The sequence below is a fragment of the Erithacus rubecula genome (assembly GCF_903797595.1).
Source record: "Erithacus rubecula genome assembly, chromosome: 9".
Classification (NCBI taxonomy): Eukaryota; Metazoa; Chordata; class Aves; order Passeriformes; family Muscicapidae; genus Erithacus; species Erithacus rubecula.
This window is the reverse complement of record NC_136660.1, coordinates 20,715,332-20,724,162: the sequence shown is the minus strand read 5'-3', so window position 1 is coordinate 20,724,162 and position 8,831 is coordinate 20,715,332. Positions and strand designations below refer to the sequence as shown.

The window sequence follows — 8,831 nt, the reverse complement described above, 5'->3', positions numbered from 1 at the left end:
TTGCAGAAGTGAAGCATTCAAGCACATTAGGGGGGCTACAAAAATGAGTGGGTTTGTGACTAGAGAGAAGCAATAACCCATAGAGAGCCACCTGCAGACTGTCAATTGAAGCTGCCATCCCACAGCTGAACCTATTCTGCTCAATGCTATGGGGCTGCTTTCTGTTAATGCATTAAGTCCTTAATTCTGTACCCTGATAGCTTACAAAAACCCAGCTATGCATTGCTTTGGCTTGCTATGCAGTAGAAGAAGTAGTTTTATGACTTTGGGAGCTAAAGTCCTTACTCTGTCATTCAAGAAGAACTAATTTGCCAAAAAAAAATCAATCTAGGCTATTCTTGTAGCAAACAAAAAGATATGTCTGAGCAAAGTTGCCCCAGATGAATCATAAAATATAACTTAATAGGCACATGCATCTGTTTCATGAAAACTACAGGGGAGAGGAAAATTATGTGAGTATTTTAAAGGTTCTTTAGTAATGATGAGCTCAATTGTATTTTGATAATGCAAAATTGAAGTTATAAAAGCAGAAGTTGCACAAAAAAATGAACTTCTTTTTCTCTTTTGATTCTCCTTCCTTTCTTGTTTTACATGTATTTTAATAGGTTGCTATTATGAGAGAGGGGTTTTTTTGTGTGTGTGTGTGTGTTGCCCCTGACATGCAGATTTGATTGTAATTATTTGTCTTCTGAAGCTAAATTCAGAATTGAAGAAGCACTTCTGGCAGAATCTCTCCTTATAGTTGGTTTGAACTACCTAGACCATGGTAATACTGCTGCAGTTTATGCAAAGAGACAATTGACCTTTATTTTCTGCTCTCAGATACCTGACCTGTTCCAGGATTACAAAAGCTCATGGCCCTCTTACATGACAGAGGTCAGAATTCACCAAGAGGAGCATTAAATGCTATAGAGAACAAAGCACTAAGGTAAGAAATGTGATGAGTAGAGTATGGAAAAATATCATATATATCTTTTTTGTGATACTGAAGGGTGAATATTGGCTTGTTTTGTGCCTTGCATTATCCAGACAAGATTTCTTCAGTCTGTCACCAACACAGCATCTTGTCAGCTGTGCTGTCTGTCTCGCAGGCGCAGAAATGTCATTTTTGAATTCATCTCTTTTTTCCTGGCAATACAGTGGGGGGAAAAAGAAAAGTTCTTAATGTTAAAGAGAATATTGGTGCAAAACAACAAGGATGCAAACAGGCATCTGAGAGTCATAGAATGGTTTGGGCTGGAAGGGACCTTTAAAGGCTATCTTGTCCAAACCCTGCAGGCAGCAGGGACAGCTTCAAGATCAGATTGCTCAGAGCCCCATCCAACCTGGCCTTGAATGTCTCCAGGATGGGGCACCATCTTCCTGGGAAACCTATTCCAATGCTTTACCACCCTCATTGTAAAATAATTTCTTCTTTATGTGTAGCACGAATATACCTTCTTTGAATTTAAAACCACTAGCCCTTGTCTTATTGCTACAGACCCTCCTTGTGCCCCCCTTAAAGCACTGAAATGCTTCAATAAGATCTCCCTGGAGCTTTGTCTTCTCCAGGCTGAACAAACCCAGGTCTCTGTCTTTTCTCATAGCAGAGGTGCCCCACCCCTCTGAACATTTATCTTTCTGTCCTCTGGACTTGCTCCAATGGGTCCCTGTCTTTCTTGTACCAAAATCCCCAGAGCTGGATGCAGGACTCCAGGTGGGAATCTCCAAAGGGAATCCCTTACCCTGCTGGCCACACTGCTTGTGATGCAGCCCAGGACATGTTTGGCTTTCTGGGCTGCAAGTTCTCATGTGCAGCCTCTCCAGGAGATCCACCAGCACCCCAAGTCCTTCTCTGTGGGGCTGCTCTTAATGATTTCTTCTCCCAATCTGTACTCATGTCTGGATTGTCCAAACCAAGTGCAGCATCTTGCACTTGGCTTTGTTGAACCTCATGAGGCCCAGGTCCCTCTGGATGGCATCCCATCCTTCAGGTGTGTCAAACCACCACTCAGCTTGGTGTTAGCTGCAAATTTGCTGAGGGTGCACTAAATCCCACTGCCTTTGTCATGGATGAAGATTTTAAACAATTTTTATCCCAGTAAGGACCCCTGAAGGGGGGTGACCACCTTGTCACTGATGTCCATCAGGTCTTTGAGCCATTGACCACAACATGTGGATGTGACTGTCCAACCAATTCCTGATCCACCCAGCAATCCAATTATCCAACCCATCTCTCTCCAGCTTAGAGAGAAGGATGTTGTGGGGGACTGTGTCAAAGGCTTTACAGAAATACATACAATGTCATCTGGAGCCTGTCCTTTGCTCACTGATGTATTTCTCCATCATGTAAGGTCTCTGGGCAGGCAGGATTTGCCCCTGGTGAGCTGTGCTGGCTGTCCCAAAGCTCCTCCCTGTGCTCCATGTGCCTTAGCAGAGCTGAGAGGATTTATTCTATGATTCTCCTGACAGGGGGTTTCTGGGGTCCTCCTTTCTACCTTCTTTAAAAGTGGTGCAGTGTTTGCCTTTTTCATGTCTGTATGGGGTGATGTAGCTGCTCAGTAATGTAAAGCCCATTAGTCTGTTGTGAGGTCACACTGATGGCAATAGAGAGAAAGCATGAAATGTGAACATGAGGTTCCAGCACACTGGCTTTTCGGAGATTCCTGACAGGGACAGATATAATAACCAGGAGGCTGAGCCATTCAAAAGTTATTTGAATTTCATGAACTTCACTGGTCTGCATGAGACTCCATTCTATGCAGGGAAAATTTCACTCCTAACTGTATCAGTCTGTGTGGGGTTTTTGCACTTAATCCTGATAGATACCAGCATGAGGGCAGACTGCAAAAATTTGATTTGAATAACAGAATTACTGTAACTGTAAAATTTGGGGCTTTCACCTGTTGGAAATTGTTACTGGATTAAGAAATTTTCCACAAAAATAGTAAAAGCTCCTTGCTCTATCCTTTCCCTTCTCTTTCCCCAGTGCACATTAATAGCACTGACAGTTGTCTGCATCCCCTTTGTTGTCAGGGCTGACAGGCAAGAGGATGGACAGAGAAATGTGTTTATTTCACCAAAATAAAAGCCTGTGATGATCCTAACTCTAATGCCTCTGAACTGTAAGTCATTCCCCCTGAAATGTCAAATAATGTAAGCTCAACAGGGAGACAAACAACTTGGTCACAAAGAGAAGATATCTCTCTTTCAAAATAAAAGAAAACCAAGTCACCACACACACACAAAAGAACATGAGGTACAGACATTGCTATTATAGCTAGAGCTTCCGAAAGGATTCCTTTTCTCACAAGATTTCTTTTCTACAATTAAAAATTTTGAACAAGATAGACATTTTCCTGGCAAATACTATGGGCAAATGAAATCTGGAAAACATTCAATTTCTGTTTTTATATATTTGTGAGAAAAATCACCTTATACAGAGAAGCAAATTTTCACTGTCAGTCTTTCAAGGACAAAAACAATTTTTACAGCTATAGGTTGTAAACTGACAGTAAAATTAGCTCTTGGGAGAATGAAGGTTCTCTTATACTAAGCTCCAGGTACACTGATGGTTTCACACTTTCAAAGATCTTAGGAAGGCCCCATAATTGACACATAATGCCTATATAAAAAGTTTGCAGTTATTTTACAGTATATTAAAAATCATTCAGACGAGAAACATTGTACCAAATGTCTCTGAAATTCCAGGTCTCTGGTTGTCTATTGTTATGAGAAGCTCCTTTTGTTTCACGGACAAAGGGAGTGCAATTTTTCTAACTTTAGTCATGAGTAAAATTGTTTTTGATAAACCAGAAAAAGCTTCATATAATAAATGTCAATATAAATCTATTTTATATAATAAAAGTAATATAAACAAAGGTTAGAATTTATCTGCACAAACTTGCCAAAGAGGTAGTGTAGCCATTTCTCCTCTGCTTTTTGTGGCATTTCAAAACTCTGACCATTTTTAGTAAGGAGTGAAAAACTGATCATGCTACATTTTGCCTTCCTGAAACCAGCCACTTATAACTCATTTTCTTGGGATTTGGAGGCCAGAAGTGATCACCTACTCTGACTGATATGTCAGAGCCCAGTGATCATTTTTGATTAACAAATATTCTCCAGAAAGCAAATTGACACTTTACAGTACTATTCATTTCAGTAGTTTGTTACAACCTGTGCAGTCTGTGCAATGCAAATCTTGTCTTCCACTGCCAGTATTTTGGATTCCTACTGAGGCTTGGTGAGCATATGTTCTCCTCTTCAGAGATAAACATATTACAATCCAAACTTTTGGATAAGCTAAGTAAATTTGTTTTGCTAAATTGTTGCTTGGTATTTCTTAGAGTTCTACCATCACAGTTGTGATGCTGGTTTTGCAGTTTCTTGGATTTTTTTTATTTTTTTTTACACTGGGCTCTAGGACTGTGAAGTATTTTGTATCTCTTTCATATTGCAGTTACTGGTTCATAAAACCCATATTTCTATGCACTAATTAACTTGTATTTATAGGGTCAGCTTTAGCCAATATTCAAGACAATTTTAAAGAGAACAGCATAGATGTGTTGTTGTGGGTTTTTTTGTTTTTTTCCCTTGTGAAAGCTATTTAAGTTAAACAACAGCTCTGAAATGAGAAATTACATGGTCATGCATATGTCCATCCTGCCTAAGCCCACAGAGTGAACTGCACAGTCTATTACCCCGGGCAAAGCAAATTGACAGCTTGTCTGGGGAGGTTTCATTTGCTTCCCACTGGCTTGGCAAAGGCAGTGAATGTCTGCCTGTAAGTGAGCATGCAGCCGTGTGCTGAGCATGGCCTGGGACCCCTGCAGGCTGCAATCACTTCCCTGGGACACCAGGACAGGCACAAGTAGCCAGGATTTCAGAAGAGCACTGTAGGGATGATATCCAGAGTGAAAAGTGAGACTCTGTTTTACCTAGGAGTATTAGAACACACTGAACATCAACAGATGCAAATCCCCCCAGTCAGGTGCTGGAAAGCTTGGCTGTGTAGGTGCAAATGGGAATGTGTGCCAGAGACTGTATTGTTTTACAATCTGCATAGATTACCTGCTGCTTATTGTTGCTTTCAAATTTAAATACAGTATTTGGTTGGGCTCACTTTAATCTCTGCTTTTATAATATTCAGACATAGAATAGAAAATTAATCTTTTCCAAGATTTAACTTGGAATTTAACTTGGTCTTTTTTGCATTTTGTCAATAAATAATCCCTTTATAGTTTTGGTTTTTTGGTTTTTTTTTTTCTCCAGAAGAAATTAGGCATTAGATACGTTATTTTAAATTCTGCAACTTATAATTTGATCTTGTATCTGAGATATTGTATTTTGAGTTCAGGAACTTTTATACAAAAAAATGCATTGTTTCAGTCCGTTAGTTGCTCATTTTAGTTTGACTCAGCTTTAACTGGATTGAACATTGTGCTAATGAGATAGATTGGAAATGGCCTTCAGTAGAATGAATGATTTGATGATCTCTATTAATTTGCTATAGGACAATGACCACATTAAGGAGATGCATTTTTTTTCTGGCCTAGAAAAGACTTCAGGCTATGTACTAATGGGGAAGAAAAAAAAATGGAACTGGCTCCTATGCTTTTTTGATATCCCTTGTCCAAATATGTTTCTAACCCACACAAGATTCTTTACAACTACAAAGAGCACTTAATGTGCAGATTTACATTACATATATATGTCTCAACTTTCCTTCACTTGTCCTAACTGTTGCTCTCATTATAGCAGAACCTGCAGCTTATATCCCATTTCAAACCACTGTTTGTAGAATTTAGTTTCAAATCATCTGAAGAGTCTTACCTCTCTGCCTCTGTAGTATTCAACAAGAAAAATTCTGCCTTGCTAGAAGATGGATCAAACACATCCTTTTTTTCCCCTTTTCACCAGCAGTCAGATTAGAATGAAATGACCCTGATTAAAATGCCAGTAGTTCCCTATCACCAATGAAAATAGCTAGCAGTAGGGGAAAGCTGGCAGGGACAGTGTTCAGCTATAAAAAGAGAATTCCCAGTGGGTTTCCAGGCCAGCTTTCCCAAAGCAGGCATTCAGCAGTGCACTCCCATGCAGTGAAGGCTTCTAGCAAGCTCCTTCCCTGACAGATTGCACCAGCAAGCCAAGCCTGGGGTCCCTCAAACAAACTGCTGTGGGGTCAGCAAGGAGCCATGAGAAAAGGTGAGGTGTCCTGAATTTAGAGCCAGTGCATTTGAAATCTTTAGATTGCTGAAAAATTCTCCTATGTTTTAAAACACACACGATTTCTGGTGGGAGTTGTTCACAGCCCAAAACATTATATTCAATAAAACCTGGCATGGGGTTGGAAGGAGAAGGAGATACTGTGAAGAGGGTATTTCAAATTTTCTATTGTTAACTAGTCTTTATTTGAACATCAATTTGATCATTTTAAATTACATTTTCTGTGTGTGAATCATGAAGTGGCTTTTAGGTCAAGCTAATCAGAACAGCTAAGCCTACCTTCTTGCTGTCCTACAGGGTCTCATTAACCTACACAGAAGAGGAAACCTGCCACTTCTCACTGTGTTTCATTTAATTTCTGCTCAAGTAACCAGCCTATTTCCACTTGTCTAAGCTGTCACAAGAAAAAAAATTGAGCCTGAAACATTAGGTTTATAAATATTCAATGTGACATGCTTCTTTTTTTCATTTGATACATAAGGCTGTGTCACAAGGAAGTCCCATCTTATCTCCAGAACTGACCAACAGAGGAGTCAGGATGCCACCTTTTGCCAATATTTTGGAGCTCAACATCCCCTTGTTCCTAAACTGGGTCTTGAACAGGCAGTGTTGGGTGTTGACCTTTTTTCACCATCAGCTGAAATCTGTACCACCTACTTTCACTAACAAACCTGGTTTCAGAAGAGAAGGAGTCTGTATTTCATTAAGCAGTTGGAGCATTTTAAATGCTAATCTTTACTAATTACAGCTATTTACATGTTAGGTACCTAAATGAAGCTTATCACAGAGAGAGAACAACTGACCTTACAGGCAAAAGACTTTAAATCAAAAAAATTTGTCCATTCCTGAGATAGGCAGGGCTTCTCACCTTCTTTGAAAACCTTGTTCTCTCCACTCTCTCTAAACACAACCCAGCAAGTGTCTCTTACCATCAAAAATGGGTTTCTGTGTCCTCGTTTCAGCTTGTCTCTTCTCATTTCAAGATTAAATAAATAAGCAAGAAGGTCTTTTCTTCCAGCTTGTCTTCACAGCCTCCAAAAGCTCATCTGCAAGTTTGACTAGGGCTGAATGGATTATTCAAAGCAGGCATGTTTGCCACTTGGAAGGGGATTGTTTTGGTTCTATTCATCAGAACAACAGTGGAAAGAGAATCCAAATGTGCTCCCTGTGGGTGCCTGTAAGGTCTTTATCCATATGCAATGCTATAGTCACATTTTGTCACGTGGACCCTTCATGTCAAGTGTGAATCATCTTGCACCCTCTAGTTAAGGTATTGTAGGAACAATTTCTCATTTGACAACTTTTTACTCTGTTATCAACTTAAACATTTAAAGGCAAATCATCTTTTGTCATCTTCTTGTAAATGCATAGTAGTATATAAACAACAGCATATTTGAAGTCTGTAAACTTTCATACTTATTAGTTTTGTCAAAGTAAATCACTTCATTGGCCATTTTGAACAAAATGAGCTCTCTTGTGGCTAATGTCAGTTTACTGTTTCTTGCCAGTTTTACTGAAGTTGGATTGTCATTTAAAATTAAGGTACATTTTTCTTTTTTTTTTAATAAGAGATTAGTAATGGAAAACACTTCTGGAACTAAAGTAAATAAAGTCTTTCTTTCTTTTTTAACAGCATCCTACATTAAAGTTCCTTATTATACCTTTATGTTCCCCCAGCTGTGATATAAAAGACAGGGTGACAGATACACAGGAACAAGTGACTTTTCTCCACGTGTCAGGGAAGTTCTTGTGTAAATGGTTCAAAATTGTCACAAGGTAAATGGTGCAAGGCAGAGAAAGGCTGGATCTCTCTCTGGAGAGATCTCCAGAATCCCCCCTGTTTATTTTTAAGGAATAGCTGTGCTGTCTGTCTTTCTGAGGTGTGATGAGTGGGTTCCTGGAGGGAGCAGGTGCATCCCAGCTCCAGCTGTGCTGCCATGGGTGTGTCTCCATGCCACCTTCTCATCCAAAATGCACGAGCAGTTCAGATACAGGCACAGGGACTGTTTCTTATGCTGAGGGCAGGGCTCTGTGCTCTCAGCAGCTTCTTTAGCAAAAGGACACCGTAGACTGGTGTGCATGCTTGGATGGAGGCCCAGCCTCAGATGGCAGTTTAGTATAAATTGCTTTAACCTTGATCAGGAGCAGCAGACAGACTCCCATGGTCAGCCAGCCCCTCCATCCAGCTGGCACACAGCTGCTCTCTCTGCTCTGCCATCCACACACACATTCAGTGTCTGCCTGCACAGCAAACCCTGGGGAGCACTCACACAGACTTCCAGTGCTGAACTCTGTCCCAAGGAGTTTCTTTTAAAGTAGGTGAAAATTAATAAAGATTAAAATGTCATTGGAGTGGGAACACTTTCTGGTTCTATCACAGTCACACAGTGACACAGGCTTGTCCATTCCTGTGTGTTTGAGAAGATGGGAAATGGTGTAAGAGGCAAGGGTGACCTCAGAGTGAAGTCAGAAAAAGGTATTTAATATTCTGCAGTCTGTCTAGCAAAATATCTTGTCCTAAGAGTGCTGTAAAGTAAACTGAGAATAATGTGCTTAATAAAAATATTTTTATTTTCATGAAATGTATTTCTGTGATGAATAGGATCCCTTTCATTGTTTTGTTC

General features: G+C 40.0%; 1 long non-coding RNA gene across 1 annotated transcript; it reads left to right on the top strand.

Annotated features, from left to right (window-relative positions):
* Positions 1–235: 235 nt before the first annotated feature.
* LOC306805426 lies at positions 236–7,132 on the top strand. The gene is made up of 3 exons (XR_013775199.1): positions 236–452; positions 823–928; positions 6,689–7,132. It is a non-coding gene; the product is annotated as an uncharacterized lncRNA (long non-coding RNA).
* The last annotated feature ends 1,699 nt before the right edge of the window (positions 7,133–8,831 follow it).